The 17,471-nt window shown below is 40.9% G+C and overlaps 1 pseudogene; it reads left to right on the top strand.

Moving 5' to 3' along the window:
- Nucleotides 1-13,137: 13,137 nt before the first annotated feature.
- Nucleotides 13,138-13,255, top strand: LOC124616827 (annotated as a pseudogene).
- The last annotated feature ends 4,216 nt before the right edge of the window (nucleotides 13,256-17,471 follow it).

Below are 17,471 nucleotides of genomic sequence, written 5' to 3'. Positions count from 1 at the left end.
AACCGATTAGAAACGAACTGAGTCTTGAGGATGGAGAATTGCAGTCAGTAATACTTAAGGCGCTCCAAGAAATCAACAAGGATATGGGAGAGATGCTACAAGAAATCAGCAAGCGAATAGAAGGGGGAAATGACGAAATCAAGAAAGAAAACAAAGATATCAAGAAAAGGATAGCAGAGATGTTCCAAAAAAACCAAGAAAGCTTAAGGAAAGGACTACAGGAATTCGAGGAACAGATGAGAATAACTCTTCAGGAGAGAGATGACAAGCTACAGGTGAAGGTGGATCAACTCCGAGAAGAGATGGACAATATGAAGACAGAGATAATTGGAGAAGCTGAGGAAGATGTTGAGGGTGTCAAAACTGAATTAGAAGGGAGACTACAAGAAATTGAAACACACCAAGACCAACAGATTAAAGATGTGGTACAAGTACAGCAGCAGTGCCAAGTCAGTATTGGTAAATTGGGAAACAGGCAAGTGAAATTGGAGGAGGCTGTGGAACATATAGTCGTGATCCCACGAACATAGATGCTAGTATCCAACGCTCAAGTCGATAGTTGACAGGAGTCGATTGTCGAGCGCTGCAGGAGGCAGTGAGACAAGTGTTGAGCGAGCAATAGCATTGGGGAGTGTCGAGTGAGAAGTAGTGTTGGAGAGACGGGCAAGAATGGTGGTCGAGTGAGTTGTGAATGGAAAAATTCACCGGAGTATAACCAGTGAGCACGTCCCCCTCATCATCGTGGGGTTGAACCTCACTAATACCGATTCGCGAGTGATATGAAACAGAAAGCGACAAGTGCCGAATTACGAGTTTCGCGTCAACCGCGTCGGCCAGCAACAACCATGGAATGCAGTGAGGATTGTTGTGAATGTTAACCACCATCATTGCGTGTGACGAAGTACTGAAAATCAACAACCAATAAAAAGATATAACTGTGATTATACGTGTAAGGCGAAGGTAGCAACGGCCTCAGCATTTGTGTGTTAGTAGGAAATTTCAGTCTGTTGATCGCAACCTATATGGTCCTTAATGATAGACAAACTTTCAATCATTCCACTATTCAGTCTCAGAACAGCCGCATTCGGTTGAAACACTCCCGAAACCACAGCAGAAAAAACGGTAGCCTTTCATCCATTAAGCACAGGGTCATATAAGCATAATAATTAACAGTTTGGCGGCTTCGGTAAATTACACAAAACCCAATAAAAGAATTAAACGGGGGTGTTTCATTTGGCAGCACTGTCGTCGATAGTATCTCCATTGCCTCCGTGCAGAGAAGGCATTGACTGAATCTTGCCGCTAACGTACTCCATACACAACCAGAATGTCTTTGGATTTTCTACCAGGTTTCGAGACAAAGTTTCGTTGTGGAAACTATTATAAACATCTCGCATTAAAGTCAGCAGGAACGGCCTTGTTGCAGTGGATACACCAGTTCCCGTGCGATCACCGAAGTTAAGCGCTGTCAGGCGTGGCCGGCACTTGGATTGGTGACGATCCAGCCACCATCCGCTGTTGCTGTTTATCAGGGTGCACTCAGATTCGTGACGCCAATTGAGGAGCCACTCGACTGAATAGTAGCGGATACGGTCAAATCACAACGACCAGGAGAGCGGTGCGCTGACCACACGCCCCTCCTAACCGCTTTCTCAGTTGAGGATGACACGGCGGTCGGATGGTTCCAATGGGCCACTTGTTGCCTGAAGATTAGTGCTCTTATTGAAGTCTGCGCAAAATTTCGAGCTTCTGTAAATGATCCCCAATCTTGGGGATTTTGCGTCTGTTTAACTGTGGCATGTTTGTTTCGTTGTTTCTGCATCAGTGTTCTAACCCGTTTTGTGTACTAAGGAGGGTCAGCTCCGTAGTTTGTTGACTTATTTGGTATAAATCTCTCAATTGCTGCCGATACTATTTTTTTGAATTTAAGTTACATCAGGTCTACATTTATAGTACTAATTTGGGTTGAGTGGAGATTATCGCACAGGAATTCGTCAAGTGAATTTTTATCTCCTATTTTGTATAGGTACATTTTTAGCTTATTTTTCGAGGATTTGGGGTTACAATATTCAGTCTCGCTACGAAAACCCTGTGTTCACTGATCCCTGAATCGGTTGTGATGCTCGTTATTAACTCAGGATTATTTGTTACTAAGAGGTCATGTGTGTTTTCTAAACCGTTTACTATTCGCGTGGGCTCATGAACGAATTGCTCGAAATATTTTTCAGAGAATGGTTCAAATGGCTCTGAGCACTATGGGACTTAACATCTGAGGTAATCAGTCCCATTGAACTTAGAACTGCTTAAACCTAACTAACCTAAGGCCATCACACACATCCATGCCCGAGGCAGGATTCGAACCTGCGACCGTAGCGGTCACGCGGTTCCAGACTGAAGCGGCTAGAACCACTGGGTCACTCCGGCCGGCTTCAGAGAATGCGTGTAGGACAGTTTCGTACGATATTTTATGCATATCTCCTGAATTAAACATATATTTTCTCAACATATCGAGGGTAAATTAAAGTCACCACCAAGTATTATTGTATGAGACGGGTTCGTGTTTGAAATGCAACTCAAGTTTTCTTTGAACCTCCTAGCAACTGTATCGTCTGAATTGGGAGGTCGGTAAAGGGATCCCATTATTATTTTATTCAGGTAGCCAACAATGACCTCCGTCCGTGCTAACTCACAGGAAGTATCTACTTCAATTTCGCTACAAGTTAAAATATCTCCAACAGCAACAAACAGGCCACCGCCAATCGTGATTAGCCTATCCTTTCGGAACACCACTAGATTCTCCGCAAAAATTTCGGCTGCGTTTAGGCTGAGCTTATATCCGGCTTTAGCCAGCTTTCAGTGCCTATGACGACTTCAGTATCAGTGCTTTCTAATAGTGCTTGGAGCTCTAGTAATTTCGCAACACAGCTACCACAATTTACAACTGTTATGCCAATGGTTCCTGTTTCTACGTTCTTCCTGTGTTCAGCCTGCACCCTCTGTGACTTGTTGTGTTTTCCCGCGAGCGTCTAACCTGAAAAAGCACCCAGTTCACGCCACACAGCCCCTGCCACCCGTGTAGCCACCTCCTGCGTATAGTGGACACCTGACCTATTCAGCTGAACCCGAAACCCAACCACACTTTTGTGCAAGTCGGGGAATCTGCAGCCTACACGGTCGCAGAATTCCCTGATTCAGACCCTCCACTCGGCTCTGTACCAGAGGTCCGCAACCGGTCCTGTCGACAATGCTGCCAATGGTCAGCTCTGCTTTCGTCTTGCAAGCAAGACTGGCAGCCATTACCACTTCTGTTAGCCGCTCGAAACCAGAGAGAATTTCTTCTGATCCAAAGTGACACACATAATTGGTACAGATGTGAGCATCCACCTGCATCCACCCTGTGATATTCATGGCATCTGGGAGGACCCTTTCCACATCTAGAATGACTCCACCCTGTATGCACACGGAGTGCACATTGGTTTTCTTATCCTTCTTCTCAGTCAAGTCCCTAAGGGGCCCGATAACGCGACTAATGTGGGAGCTCCCAACTACCAGTAATCCTACCCTCTGTGATTGCCCGACTCTTCCAGGCTGAGTGCTTTCCTCTGAAGCAGGACAGGCGACAGCATCTGGCTCAGCGAGAGTGTCAGCCACAGACAGCACCTGGGACTTGTTTGTCCGACAAACCGAGGAGGCCTTACGTGCGCCGCCTGGGAAGTCTTTCGCCACCTGCTTCGCCCTAGAGCGACCTCCTGAGGGGTCAGCCTCTGTGCGAGCTGTAACTGGGTTGGCCATCAGTGAGTCCCGATCGGATGACTTTAACGTGCTGGACGTCCATTGGATCACCATGGCCGGCCCACAACAGTGGTTCCCATGCACTGTAGCCTCAAGCTTTGTAACCAAAGCCATCACAGCTTGAAGCTACGAGCGAAGTGTCACCAACTCGGCTCGCATCCGCATACAACAATCGCAGTCCCTGTCGGGTCGTACTGCGCACTTCTACTGTAGACCCTGAAGAAAACGCACAAACTGTGTCTAGTAATACACAGATATTCAAAAACCTTACTACCGAACCACTCAGGTGAAACTAAATAATTTGCCATGATTAGGAACTTGTAATATGTCACAAAATCTGTTTACTTTCCCACGCAAACGAAAACGCGAGAACTGTGGCTACTAGACATTAAATGTACACATAGAAACTCAAAAACTAAACTTTTAAAGCAAAACTCAAGAAACTAAACTATTAAGGCACTCAGATGATATAATAAACTTCGCTCGCGGTTAGGAACTCATAAATGTCACAAAAGCGGTTACTTCCCTGTTGATGCATCTGTGTCTGTCGGCTACAACTGCCCGAGACATGAGTCAATGACGCCATCCAGTTGGTAGCAGCCGAGGGCAAGTTTTTCATCGTCCTTCTGGTTCTTTAAGTCCCAGAACATTTAGATGTAAGCTGCACAACAAACTCGAAAAAAATTGGTCTGATGATACGACGCTGTGATATTATACAGAACACGCCAATCTATTGAGAGTGGAGGGGTAGCTCGATCAGTGCATGTCGATTTCCATTACACCAAAAATGTGTGTTCTGAGATTTTACATAGGTGCAACCACGCCTCCCCATGTACACTGATATATTCGTTGCCTCTGAGCAATAAACTGCTGAAACCAGCTTCAAAATATAATGCCTCTCTGTTTGTCATTGTCACAAAATACCTGAACGACTGCAGACCTGTACGGATACATGCCGGGTTTCTTCGCAGCTGTGTGACATGTGTTCAGTGACATTTCACATTCATGAGATAAAATGCGAACAGACTTTGCAGGAGAAACCAACAATCGTTGTTTCCCGTCAGTCACTTTTACTTCCGATAATGGCGTGCGACCCCCGCCTTGAAGATCCTACTCCATTCCACTGCTCTCCAACTTGTTCAGTAACTTTTGTATACAGCATTTAGATGGTACATGCTGCTCACTAAGCCGTTCAACAACGTTCGCTGACACGTGTAAATGGAGCCATTAAGTCTATGTTTCACAAGAAACACGCGCTCTTCGACGAATAGCGATACATTGTATCTAAACACTAAACCCTGAGCTCTAGCCACCGCGACACGCGGAAACGCAATGTTGCGTCAACCGATGTTGCAGAGTGCAGTGTAGCCACGTCAAACGTCAATAATTGCACAGTGCAATTTCAGCGGTATCACTCCACACGTTTGTAGGGCGTCTTTCTAGCAGCCTCTTTACGAAGTCGACTTATTTTGCTGTTGAATAATGGCAACTTGACGATTATATTCATAATCTGAACTTCTTACCATATTGCAACTGCATGAGGGACGAGGTCTCTCTCTCTGACAGCCTTGCTATAGGGTACCTTCCCCCTTTAACTGCTGAGCTATACCGTTTAATGACAGCAATTTGTGGAATTGTAGCTGTGATCACATTTGAGCGGTCTACGTCGCTGAGTGATGTACCGTAAAATCCCCAAGTTAGCATACATTCAGTGTCGATATATTGCTTCCTATTAAGATTCTGTTTCCTGACAGGCATGCTGTATGTATGAAATGTGCTGTCTAACCAATCTTCAAGTCAGATTTTCATCTACATACACAAGAAAGTGAAATTAATGTTCGCACTTATGCGATTAGTTCAATAAAGAAAGAAGAGGTAACTGTAATAGCAACTATTTGTTAACGAGACGTAACATTATATCCCATAGAATGGTGTTTGTATATAAAGACTTTGTCAACTTCCTACAGCATTCATAACATTTCTAATGGACAGTACTTGCAGAAAATTCTTTCCCATACGCTACGTGCTGTACTCATTTTCTGCTAAATTAATTTACTTTTACAGTGCCTCCCAAAAAAGGGAGAGAGAGAGAGAGAAAACCTTATATGCAGCAATTCCATTTAGCAGACGACGTTCACAGATATTCCGTTTTATTGATGTATATGTAAATCAGAGATAAGCTTTTGCAGAAATTTTTCGGCACACTACACATATCTTAGTTTCTTGTAAAAAGCATAAAACTAAAATGGTGAACGTATTACCTGCTAAATTTATTTTCAGCATCATTCACTACCATCTGAATCCGATTTCGCGAGTCCATTTTAGACTTACTTTCATATGAAATTCTGTTCCTTAGATTCTTCTCATCAGTACCTTGCTGCTTCTTTCAAATAAATAGAATTACTGCCTTCTTACCTACTGTGTCAGTTTTATTCATGGAACGCTAAATAATGGAACCATTTTAACCACCATCGGTTGCCAGTTTTATTCCTTAATGCATCAGTAATATAAATCACGTTAACAGCACACTTCGGCTTTAGATCATTTTCAGATGTATAAAGCTGGTGATGCATGTGTCACATGTCAAAAACTCGTTTCCTGCAATATCGGGTAGGCGCTTCCCCACATATACATTTGTCGAATATTACAAATATAGTTTTGCTCATACCTGTCAGTTTACAGGCACAACTTTCACAACACGTCATCTAGGTGAAAACTTTACTGACAGCTAATTTACTAACCCTCGCACATACTTTTAACGGCATACTGTGTACATTCCCGAACTCAAACTTGATAAATAAGTGAGTGTTTACGTATGAGTGTGTAAAGTACGGGGTATGTGTTATACGTATATCGAGGACTAGTAAAGCAACTCTCAGTACGGTCTCCACCTACGTGACGAGCTGTGCAAGTTGTACTTGTAAACTGATTATTACATGCGAAACTACATTTGTAATATTCGACAAATGTATTTGAGGGGAAGTGACTGCCTACACACAATATGAAACGAGTTTTTTTAAATGTGACATACATCGCCAGCATTACACTTCTGAAAATGACCTGAAGCCAAAACTCTCCGTTAATGTAATTTATATGCATGATGCATTAAAGGAATAAAACTGGCAGTCTCTGGTGACTGAAATGATTCCTTCATTTAGGTAATAAGTTGAGGCTATAGAGCCGTACATGAACAGATGAATTTCGTATTATGGTTTGTGTCAGAGTATTGCCCCTTTTCATAATCTACCGGTAGGGCCAAATCATAAACAAATCCGACGAATCGAGAACTTAGTATACCCGTTCTAGTGTATTATAATTATGCACACCACAATTCGGCATACTTTGTATTTATGAAGCTAATAATGAGCCGCTTTGTCAAAAATTTTACAAGTTGATTGAGATGCTTTCACACTGCGTAGAGCGTCTCCAAATAGCTGAACACAACAAATAACGTAACATGCTAAACGCATCACAGTGAAGAACATCACGTGTGACATATCATTATTGCGGTTAACACTTGTTGCTATGAAAATGCGATAAACGCTGTTTCTGTAGATTAATTGTAAAATTGTTTTAAGTTATCTAGGTGGAGAGTGAACTGCGTGTTGCAATGCATCTGCATAGTACATTGTGTAATAAACTATGAGGTCTTCTTTGTGAAATGATGAATAAGACTGGACGTTAAAGAACTACTCTGGATGTCGCCGAGAGCACAAGCTTATTACTTACACTGTCGTTACAGGTCTGGAATGGGAGAAACAATATATGTATTAAGCATTACTTATGTGGCTATTTATGTAAATATTACACCCTCCGTGTCAAATACTTAAGCACTTTCATACCTGAATTAAGACTGCAGCCTGGAGGAATAATAACGCTGTTGCTTAGTTTGGCATGATGTAAATTACATAATTTGATTTTCAGCGTATTAACGATTGATAGTAACATAATTTAAAGAAATTTTTCCGTTTCCTAATCAGTATTTTTGTAATAGATTTAACGTGTACTTACGTAAGGATAGAACAAAGTTTCACTTCGAATTTTATTCGTGAACTTTATTTCAGACCCTAAAGCATTGAAAATAAGAGATTACTATCTAATTTAACAGAAAGAATAATTAAATAATTTTTCAATTTTTTCGTTAGTGCTTGGGATCCTCTCTGTCGCATACGTGCGTACTTACTTTAAAAGTAAAAAGAGATACCCACATAAAGTCGAGGGACAGTATGACTGGCGCCCAGTAACGCAGGGGGCACGAATGTATGTAAAACATAAAATATAAATAGTAATTTGTACAAATGTATGTATTTATGTATTTTATGCACTAATTATTATGAATTTTCTCTTAGATGTAAGAGAAAAAAGCGGTAATTTATCTATGAAGAAAACGAACATATAATACAAATATCCTTGAGGAGAGCTTACGGAATTTTGGGAAAATTACAATAATAGAGGGAAATATGAAAGGATGTATATAAAAAGGCAAGTACAATAGTGCACGCACGCTCTTTTAAACTTGTGTGAAACTGGAAGTTATAGTACATCAGATTGTTCGTGGTGTATAGTAAATTTTCAAGTTGATTAGCATTTGAATCCTCAGTGAAAACATACAGACATCTCAAACACAAGGAAGCGAGATCTTTTACTATCTTGTATATGCAAACAATCTGGAATGTTTCTGTTGAGATTCTACAGTCAAATTTCTGTTATATCTTCCATATAGTGACTGTGTCTTCACTTATGCGATTATAGTATTTGTGCAAGTGTAGAGTGCGAAATATTTCAATATATAATCACTTATGTTAAAGCTAGGTAGAAAAATAGAATTCGAAGCTAGTTCAGGCATATTGTCACTAGAGAATATTCCTGACGTGAGCAATGGTGGAAATGACAGTGTAGCTTCGGCAAATGCAATTCTGCGAGCAGATAGCATGGAGAGGGAACAGGCAGTTTGACCTGCTGATAGTCAAAGAACGGAAGTAGCTGCTCATGTAGAACCCAAGTCAGTGAAAGTTGAACTAAGCACAGTTAGAGACTGCGCCTATATGGTCATCTGTATATCACATCCTGTTATAGAAATTTTGAGGGAACTCGAAGAAACGGAGAGAGAACGTGATAGGCACCTAGAAGATACAGGGAGAAAAGGAGAGAGAACATGAACAAAGACAAACAGAACAGGATAGGCAATTAGAGTAGAAACTAACGGACTGTGACAGAAACGCGACAGGGAATTAGGGCAGAAGTTAACCAAATGTGGCCAAACCTTAGTTACTTAAACAAAAGAAGAACGAGACAAAATTGAAAATGAAGTAGCTAAAATGAAAGGAGAGCTTAGAAATATCTGCCAATTTTAGTCAATGTTTAGCAATTCAAGTGCAAAACTTGCAGTCAGCACACACTGCGATAGAGGATGATGTGCAGGCATCAACGAACCCCTCAAAGAACTTATAACTCTGACAGAAAGATATTATTGGTTACCACTTCGGAGAATAAGCAGATGTTAATGTAATTTATATGCATGGTGCAGTAAAAGAATGGATCTGGCAACATACTGACAGCTAACTTACTAGCCCTCGCGCAACAATACACCAACATTATGTGGCAGTTTCAAATTCCTTTTAATTGTTAGACCGGTTCGTATAGCAGAATACTGTGTGATTTTCCTCACTCGTACCTGAAAAACAGATGAGTTATGTCTATGCATGAGTGTGGAAAGTATAGGATATGCTGTTAAATGTACATCGAGGAATAGTAAAGTAGCTTTAAGTGCGGTTTCCGCCAACGTGACGTGTTGAGAAATCTGTACTTGAAATGTGTCACATACATCACAGGCATTATACATCAATGATCTAAAGCAGAAACTGACCGTTAATGTCATTTGTATGCATGGCGCATTAAATGAATAAAACTGGCAGCCTATGGTGATTGAAAAGGTTCCCGCATTTAGGTAACACACTGAGGCTATGGACCCATACATGAAGAGATGAATTTCTTATTATGGTCTGTGTCCGAGTATTGCCCTTTCGCATAATGTGTCAATGGAGCCAAATCATAAACAAATACGACGAATCGAGAACTTAGTGTACCCGTTCTAATGTATTATAAACAAACACACACAAGTTAGCATATCTTTCATTTAAGAAGCTCATAATGAGTCGCTCTGTCAAAACATGTCTAGTGTATGGCTCCAAAAAGAAAAAAAATTCACTTTCTATCATCGTAAATTCAAGGTGAAGCAACGCTGTGGGCGACAGAGACCGCCGACAGCAGTTACACTTGTGAATCTTTTCATAAGGCATTTCTGCCTAAATATTGGACACTCTGCGTTCAGCGTCGGCTAATAAAAAGGTGTACAGTTTCAAAGCGTACAATCCTAGGCAATGGAACCTACATAAAAACTTTGAAAGATACTTAGACAAGACTGTGTATTTGGACGAAACGATCTGTAACAGTGATGTGATTCGCCTACTAATAGCACGATTGCCGAATAACCTCAATGAAAAACTGATCAATATGCCTGAGCATTATTTTTAACACTCTTTTCCCTTGTTAGTCTCAACAGATCTAATACAGAACTATATGAAACAATGCAATGAACACTGTAATAGTCTTTCGCTCCTGTGTAAACATGAAAGTAGGAACAATTCACCCAACCACAATAATATTGAAAATTTTAGAGAGAATTATTGTAACCAAAATAGTGGAAGATCACCAAATGCAAGCGGACATCCTCAATTTCACAGAAAATGTAGGCATCATGATAGATTGAATGCAAGTTACAATGGTGATACTCAATAGAGGAGTACAAGAAACCAAATGCAAAGGGTAATCAGTGCAGAGGAACAGAAATCAAGGGCCACCTGCAAATAAAAATAATACGACTACAATTGACAATAGTAACCAATAACAAGCTTCAACTAAAAACCTTCAGGCTTGGAAAAACCAAAACACCATGTAAGGACAGTAGAGGGACGATAGCCATCCAGGTACTCACAATCAACAATCTAGACCCAACAGCAACACACTCTCCATTATCAGCAGTAGGATGAAGTGAGGATACTCCTAATAACACTGATTAAAAACGTAAATGTAGACGTGTTGAGCTACAACGAGGGCACTGGTATACAACGAGTACTGTTGACCGTAGCTCGAACGTGTAGATGTCTGACCGGTAAGAAGTGCAAGCTGTGGTTGAGGCAAAAGTATTAGGCACACCGGTGAACCTATTTATAGACTTAGGAGTATCCGTTAATGTTTTATGATTTTTCCGAGACGATAAGTCAGGCCCATGAATGGCCTACATTTCCGGTACAAACTGCAAGGAGACAGTTGCTTTTGGTTCTCATTTCACCAGCTGGAGATGATAACTGGAAAAGAAACCCTGTTGTCCATTTTTCTGGTAGCGACGGGACTGATGGTGATTTGTATCCTGAGCTGTGTGTTCCTGCGCAAGAGGATGGCTAAGATTGACCTCACAGGTGGAGAATTCACCACTGAGATAAGAGGAGAAAGGAATAGCATTGGAGATGGTTAAAGCAAAGGAGATACACGGCAAATATAGTCAAGGTATCTAGGTGACATACAAGTGGGAAAATATACTGCAAATTAGCAGCTACTTATGAAAGAGAGAATATTATTACCGAAAAACAGAAAACGATGACTTACCTGGGAAGGTTAACTTGTTACGTTCCAAAGTGAAAGAATCTGAATACTTGACCACCAAGCAGCAAGGTAAACTAATCAGTTGTTGACTGCATACATAAATGTTTTTTTTTTTTTTTCTGAAAGACCAGGACCAATAAAGGGTGTATGTACGATATTGAGAAGTGCCACAGAAGACATTTTGTGGTGCTATTATACCAACCCATGTACAAAGAAATAAGCAGTTATCGCAGACTTGGTGTACTGTGACCACTGTGACAACTCATACACCGAAAGCTTTACAGCTTTCTTCTGGGTCTCAGTGGGGTGTTTAGTATATAATGTTTGGTGGTAAGGGTCTATCCAATTTATGCTTGATGGCACCATGTGGTGCCCACTTTCTTGCGCAACTGTTGCCGAAGCTGTTGCAACTTTCAGTTGTTAATGAAAAAATGTGTTAAATCTGATTGGGCAAAATCAACCGCTATCGTTTATCTGGAAAATCATTAGTGTTTTCAAATATATCAAGAATGTTACTGGATTAATTCTGAAATTAAATCGGCGATCAGTCTTTTATTCGCCTGTATGAACATGCGGTACCTTACGACATCTCTGTTCTGGGTTGTTTTGCCGATTAGTTATTGCTACAACAGAACTGATATTAGTGACAATGTAGATCTAAGGAATACAAACATTAGAAATCGGTATGCAAACAAATGCTCATTTGTAATTGTTAACCTAACTGCAACTAAGAGAAATAATGTCAGTCATATGTAGCTCTAACTGGGAGCTTTTGTGGCAGAGGCAGTAATTCAGGAATAAAATATAATGTCCAATATCTCCAGAAACAAGGAATGAAGTTTGTTTGGTCACAAATGCCAGACATTGACCCGATAAATGATTAACAGATAACTTCAGTTATAACTGTACTAGGTGTTCTAAAACGAGGATTTAGCTTTAAGATGAATGAAACTGGGGGTTTTATGCTCAACTATCTCTGGAGTTATGTGTGTGGTATTCCGTCCTAGTACTTTTCATTATATTTACAATTATGAAGGTGGATCATAGTTTTTATGTACCAGACTTGGGATTTTCTTTTACGAGGTTTAACAAAGCGCTTTAGAAAACTTTAGATGAGTGTATTTATTGCTGGGTGGTCAAAGCTTCGTTGTGTTTTTGAAATACTGACCATAAATGGAATGCTAGTTGACAGTTGTGGAGCTGGTATAGGCCAGTAAAAGTATCTCCAAATCCATCCTAACCTAGACTACCTACAATTTTTTCCATTACATTGTTTGCGTTTTGCAAAACGTATTGAACTAATTAGTATGTAATCCATTCATAAATGCCGCTACATTCACTTCCATAAATAACACGGACATTATAAAAAAACAGTGACTATAATCACAAATGAATCTGAAAATCAGTCAAAGAATACCCCATTTATGGCACCATACTAATAAATAAAACTGGTAAAATGGAAATTCATAGAGCCGTCTCTTTCGCCATACAGCAGTCCTTCAGTCACTGTGGCGAAACCAGGGGCAAAAGTATAATGAAGTTTAGATGCTACAGACATAAACAAAATTATGCTGACAGTGTCCACTAAGCCAGAAAACGTGGAGTAGCCACAGAACTTTTTTGGCGGTAAAGTATTTAAATGTAACACATTTCAGATATTTTATTGACAGATTCTGTTATTGAGCCAACTTCCTTGCCCCAGTGGTAACACCGGTTCCCGTCAGATCACCGAAGTTAAACGCTGTCGGGTTGGGCTAGCACTTGGATGGGTGACCATCTGGTCTGCCGAGCGCTGTTGGCAAGTGGGGAGCTGTCAGCCCTTTTGAGGCAAATTGAGGAGCTGCTTGACTTAGAAGTAGTGGTTTCGGTCTCGGGAGCTGACATACGGCCGGGAGTGCGGTGTGCTGACCACATGCCCTCTGTACCTCCACCCAGTGACGCCTATGAGCTGAGGATCACACGGTGGCTGGTCGGTACCTTTGGGCCTTCATGACCTGTTTGGGAGGAGTTCTTTTATTTAGATTCTGTGGAACAGCTGAAACACTGTACTGCTGTTTTTTTTCTTTTACGTAGGAGTTAGCGGTTTAGGTTACTTCACTTTGTCTTAATTGTTAGCGCTGGAGTATTTCTCATTGGACATAGTATTAGATGCGGACCTAATTGATGAACTGGCTCTCTATGTACATTATATAGTAATAGCAACTTCGACCTATGTTTGTTCGAAGTAGAGGAAGTGGACAAAAAGAAGGAGTTAAGAGTTTTAGGCGCCGGTATCACGGCAAACCTAGAAAAATCTCAGTTAGGTAGATAAAATTTATAGGTCACATCGTCTCACTGATAAGAGTAGAGCCTGAGGAGAAGAAATTGGAGATCATAGAAAACTTTCCGAGAGCCAGAACTAAAAAACAGTTAAAGGCATCAATAGGGCTTGCTCCATTCCTCTGTAGATTCGTGCCTGACCAAACACTTAACAGTGATGTTCCACTGAATTTATTGCGTACAAATTCGACCTGACTGTGGTCGCTAGAATGTTAGGAAGCATTTTAACATATAAAGCAATACATCAAATATTTTATATCACCCTAATATGAAGAAAGATTTTTGCTTTGTCAATGACACACCTTCTATTAGTCTAGGTCCGTGTTTATTTCAAGTAGAAGAAATGAACAAAAAGGAGGAGATAAGAGTAGCAGGTTTTGCATGTAGACTAATTTTCAAATGTGAAACATTGTTGTTGTTGTTGTTGTAGTTGTTCTTGTGGTCTTCAGTCCTGAGGCAGTTTTGATGCAGCTCTCCATGCTACTCTGTCCTGTGCAAGGTTCTACATCTCCCAGTACGTACTGCAGCCTACATCCTTCTGAATATGCGTAGTGTATTCATCTCTTGGTCTCTCTCTACGATTTTTACCCTCCACGCTGCCCTCCAGTACTAAATTGGTGATCCGTTGATGCCTCAGAACATGTCCTACCAACTGATCCCTTCTTTTGGTCAAGCTGTGCCACAAACTCCTCTTCTCCCCTAGTCTATTCCACACCTCCTCATTAGTTATGTGATCTACCCATAATCTTAGCCGGCCTTTGCGGCAGAGCGGTTCTAGGTGCGTCAGTCCGGAACCGCGCTGCTGCTATGGTCACAGGTTCGAATCCTGCCTCGGGCATGGATGTGTGTAATGTCCTAGGTTAGTTAGGTTTAAGTAGTTCTACGTTCTAGGGGACTGATGACCTCAGATATTAAGTCCCATAGTGCTCAGAGCCATTTGAACCATTTTGAACCATCTAATCTTCAGCATTCTTCTGTAGCACCACATTTCCAAAGCTTCTATTCTCTCCTTGTCTAAACTATGTATCGTCCGTGTTTCACTTCCATACATGGCTACACTCCATACAAATAGTTTCAGAAACGACGTCCTGACACTTAAATCTATACTCGATGCCAACAGATTTCTCTTCTTCAGAAACGCTTTCCTTGCCATTGCCAGTCTACATTTTATATCCTCTCTACTTCGACCATCATCAGTTATTTGGCTCACCAAATAGCAAAACTCCTTTACTACTTTAAGTGTCTCATTTGCTGATCTAATTCCCTCAGCATCACCCGACTTATTCGACTACATTCCATTATCCTTGTTTTGCTTTTGTTGATGTTCATCTTATATCCTCCTTTGTAGACACTATCCATTTCGTTGAACTGCTCTTCTAAGTCCTTTGCTGTCTCTGAAAGAATTGCAATGTCATCGGCGAACCTCAAAGTTTTTATTTGTTCTACATCGATTTTAATGCCTACTCCGAATTTTTCTTTTGTTTCCTTCACTGCTTGCTCAATATACAGATTGAATATCATCGGGGAGAAGCTACAACCCTGCCGCATTCCCTTCCTAACCACTAATTCCGTTTCATTTCCCTCGTCACTTATAACTGCCACTGAATTTATTGTGTAAATATTCGACTTGGTTTTGGTCGCTATAATGTCAACAAGCGTTTGAAGATATAAAGCAATATATGAAATATTTTGTATCACCCTAATATGAAGAACGATTTTTGCTTTGTCAGTGACACATCTACTAGTAGTCTAGGTGCGTGTTTATTTCAAGCAGAAGAAGTGAACAAAAAGGAGGAGATAGAGTAACAGTGTTTGCAAGTAGACTTGTTTTCAAAAGCGTAACATTATATTCAGTCATTGAATTGTGAGCCCAGCGGTATTCTGAGTGTTGACAAAATTTCATTACTGCGCCACAGCCGAGCATCGCGCCACATTTGCCCGCCCGAGCCCTCCTCCGACCGATCGCTCCGTCCCGTCGCCAACTGTACCGGCAACGGAGAGCGCGAGCTGCGATGCGAAGTCGAGGCCCGCTGCTCGCTGGAGTACCCGTCCGAGCACGGATGTCGACAGGGCTCGGTGTAGCGGCGTAACAGGCAGCTTGGGTAAGGCGGGAATGACTGGCCACATGTGCGGAATAGCTTTCCAAATCGTCTGCACTCCTTTGAGAATCGTTCAGGTTTGTTATGCTACGAACAGGGTGTTCTTGATCCTTTGTAAAGAAAAATAACGCTTAAATGTAAAATAATGTATGTAACACAAAGAAGTTTGCACTGTAACATTTACGTAATTGAATTCACTGCAAATGGTTTACCATCCCTTAATGCTTTGATAATGCTTTACACTTCACCTGCAACACATCAAAAGGTCTGATGAAGCTTTTGCACAGTGGGTAGGTCTTGCATGAAACACTAAAGTAGTTCACACTTAACTGTTAATATACAAGTTTTCATTACGGAAGTAACTGGCTCAACAATTCCTCGGAATTCGTTGATAAAGATGCGTCTCCTTTGCATGTGATATAACTCTGAAATCAGGAACCATAGACGGTAGAGACAGTCTCAAATTACTTTCGCTGTGTATTTGTCTCTGGATTTATTTTTTATATACGAGTAAGAAGGAAAACCTTCTTAGCACAGATTTGTGGACGAGGCAGGTAATGAACCAGTTACCGCTTTATCTGGTAGCATTGGAAATTCCGTCTTTAAGCGCAGCAGTAACTTATCGAAGCAAAAATTTATTTTCTGTTACTTGGTCACTGGTACTTTCGAGGAGCTGTTTGCTTAAATTTACACTTCATGTGGATTCGGAAATTATTGTCATTTGCAAGAGGTTTCGAAACCGGATGATATTACCAGATTGAGCACGCAAACAGTCTTTGAAATTTATACAAATACCTTCAAATGTTGCTTAATTTAGTTCTTGGCTCTTTATTCCGCAGGAAGATGAATTTCTACAAGGAAATCGAGAAGTGTATCGAAGCACTCAATTTGATTGGAATTCAGACAGATTTCCTGAACTACAAGGCTTTTAATGAATGATTCAATATACCCTTGCAAATTACAAAAGTTTGTGTTTGGTCTCTGAAGTAATAAATTTAAACTATGGATTTTTATTAAAACATCTGTCAAACAAGCCACAGTCAGAAGTCAGACTGGCTAGGGAAAGGTGTACCTGGTGAGAAAAAGAGCAACGTCGTACAATTTGGGACCAGTTCTGACGTAATATCACCATCTTACATCCGAGTGAGTGAATAAAAACTTTAAAAAACTCAGGTTATAATTACAAAAAGTCGCTTATTAGTAGGATAACCATTACTAAAATTAACTAGACTAAAGAGCCTATGAAAATGGTACAACTGCCTAACATCACTTAGGGCCCCGGGAATCACGGAGAACTACCGCACCACTACATGGCATGGACTCCACTAATGTCTGAAGTAGTGCTGGAGGAAACTGACATCAAGAATCCTTCAGGACCGTCCATAAATATGAAACAAAACGAGAGGGGTGGAGATCTCTTTTGAATAGCAGGTTACAAGGCGTCCCAAACATGCTCAATAATGTTAAATTCAAGTGGCGAGAAAGTGTTGAAACTCATAAGAGTGTCACTGGAGCCATTACGTAGCAGTTATGATGTCTATGGTGTATTTTTATCCTGCTGTAATTGTTCCAGTCCTTCGGAATTCACAATGGACACGA

This window comes from Schistocerca americana, chromosome 5, assembly GCF_021461395.2.
Source record: "Schistocerca americana isolate TAMUIC-IGC-003095 chromosome 5, iqSchAmer2.1, whole genome shotgun sequence".
Lineage (NCBI taxonomy): Eukaryota > Metazoa > Arthropoda > Insecta > Orthoptera > Acrididae > Schistocerca > Schistocerca americana.
Note: the sequence above shows the minus strand (reverse complement) of the source record. Positions and strands in the feature narration are given on the sequence as shown.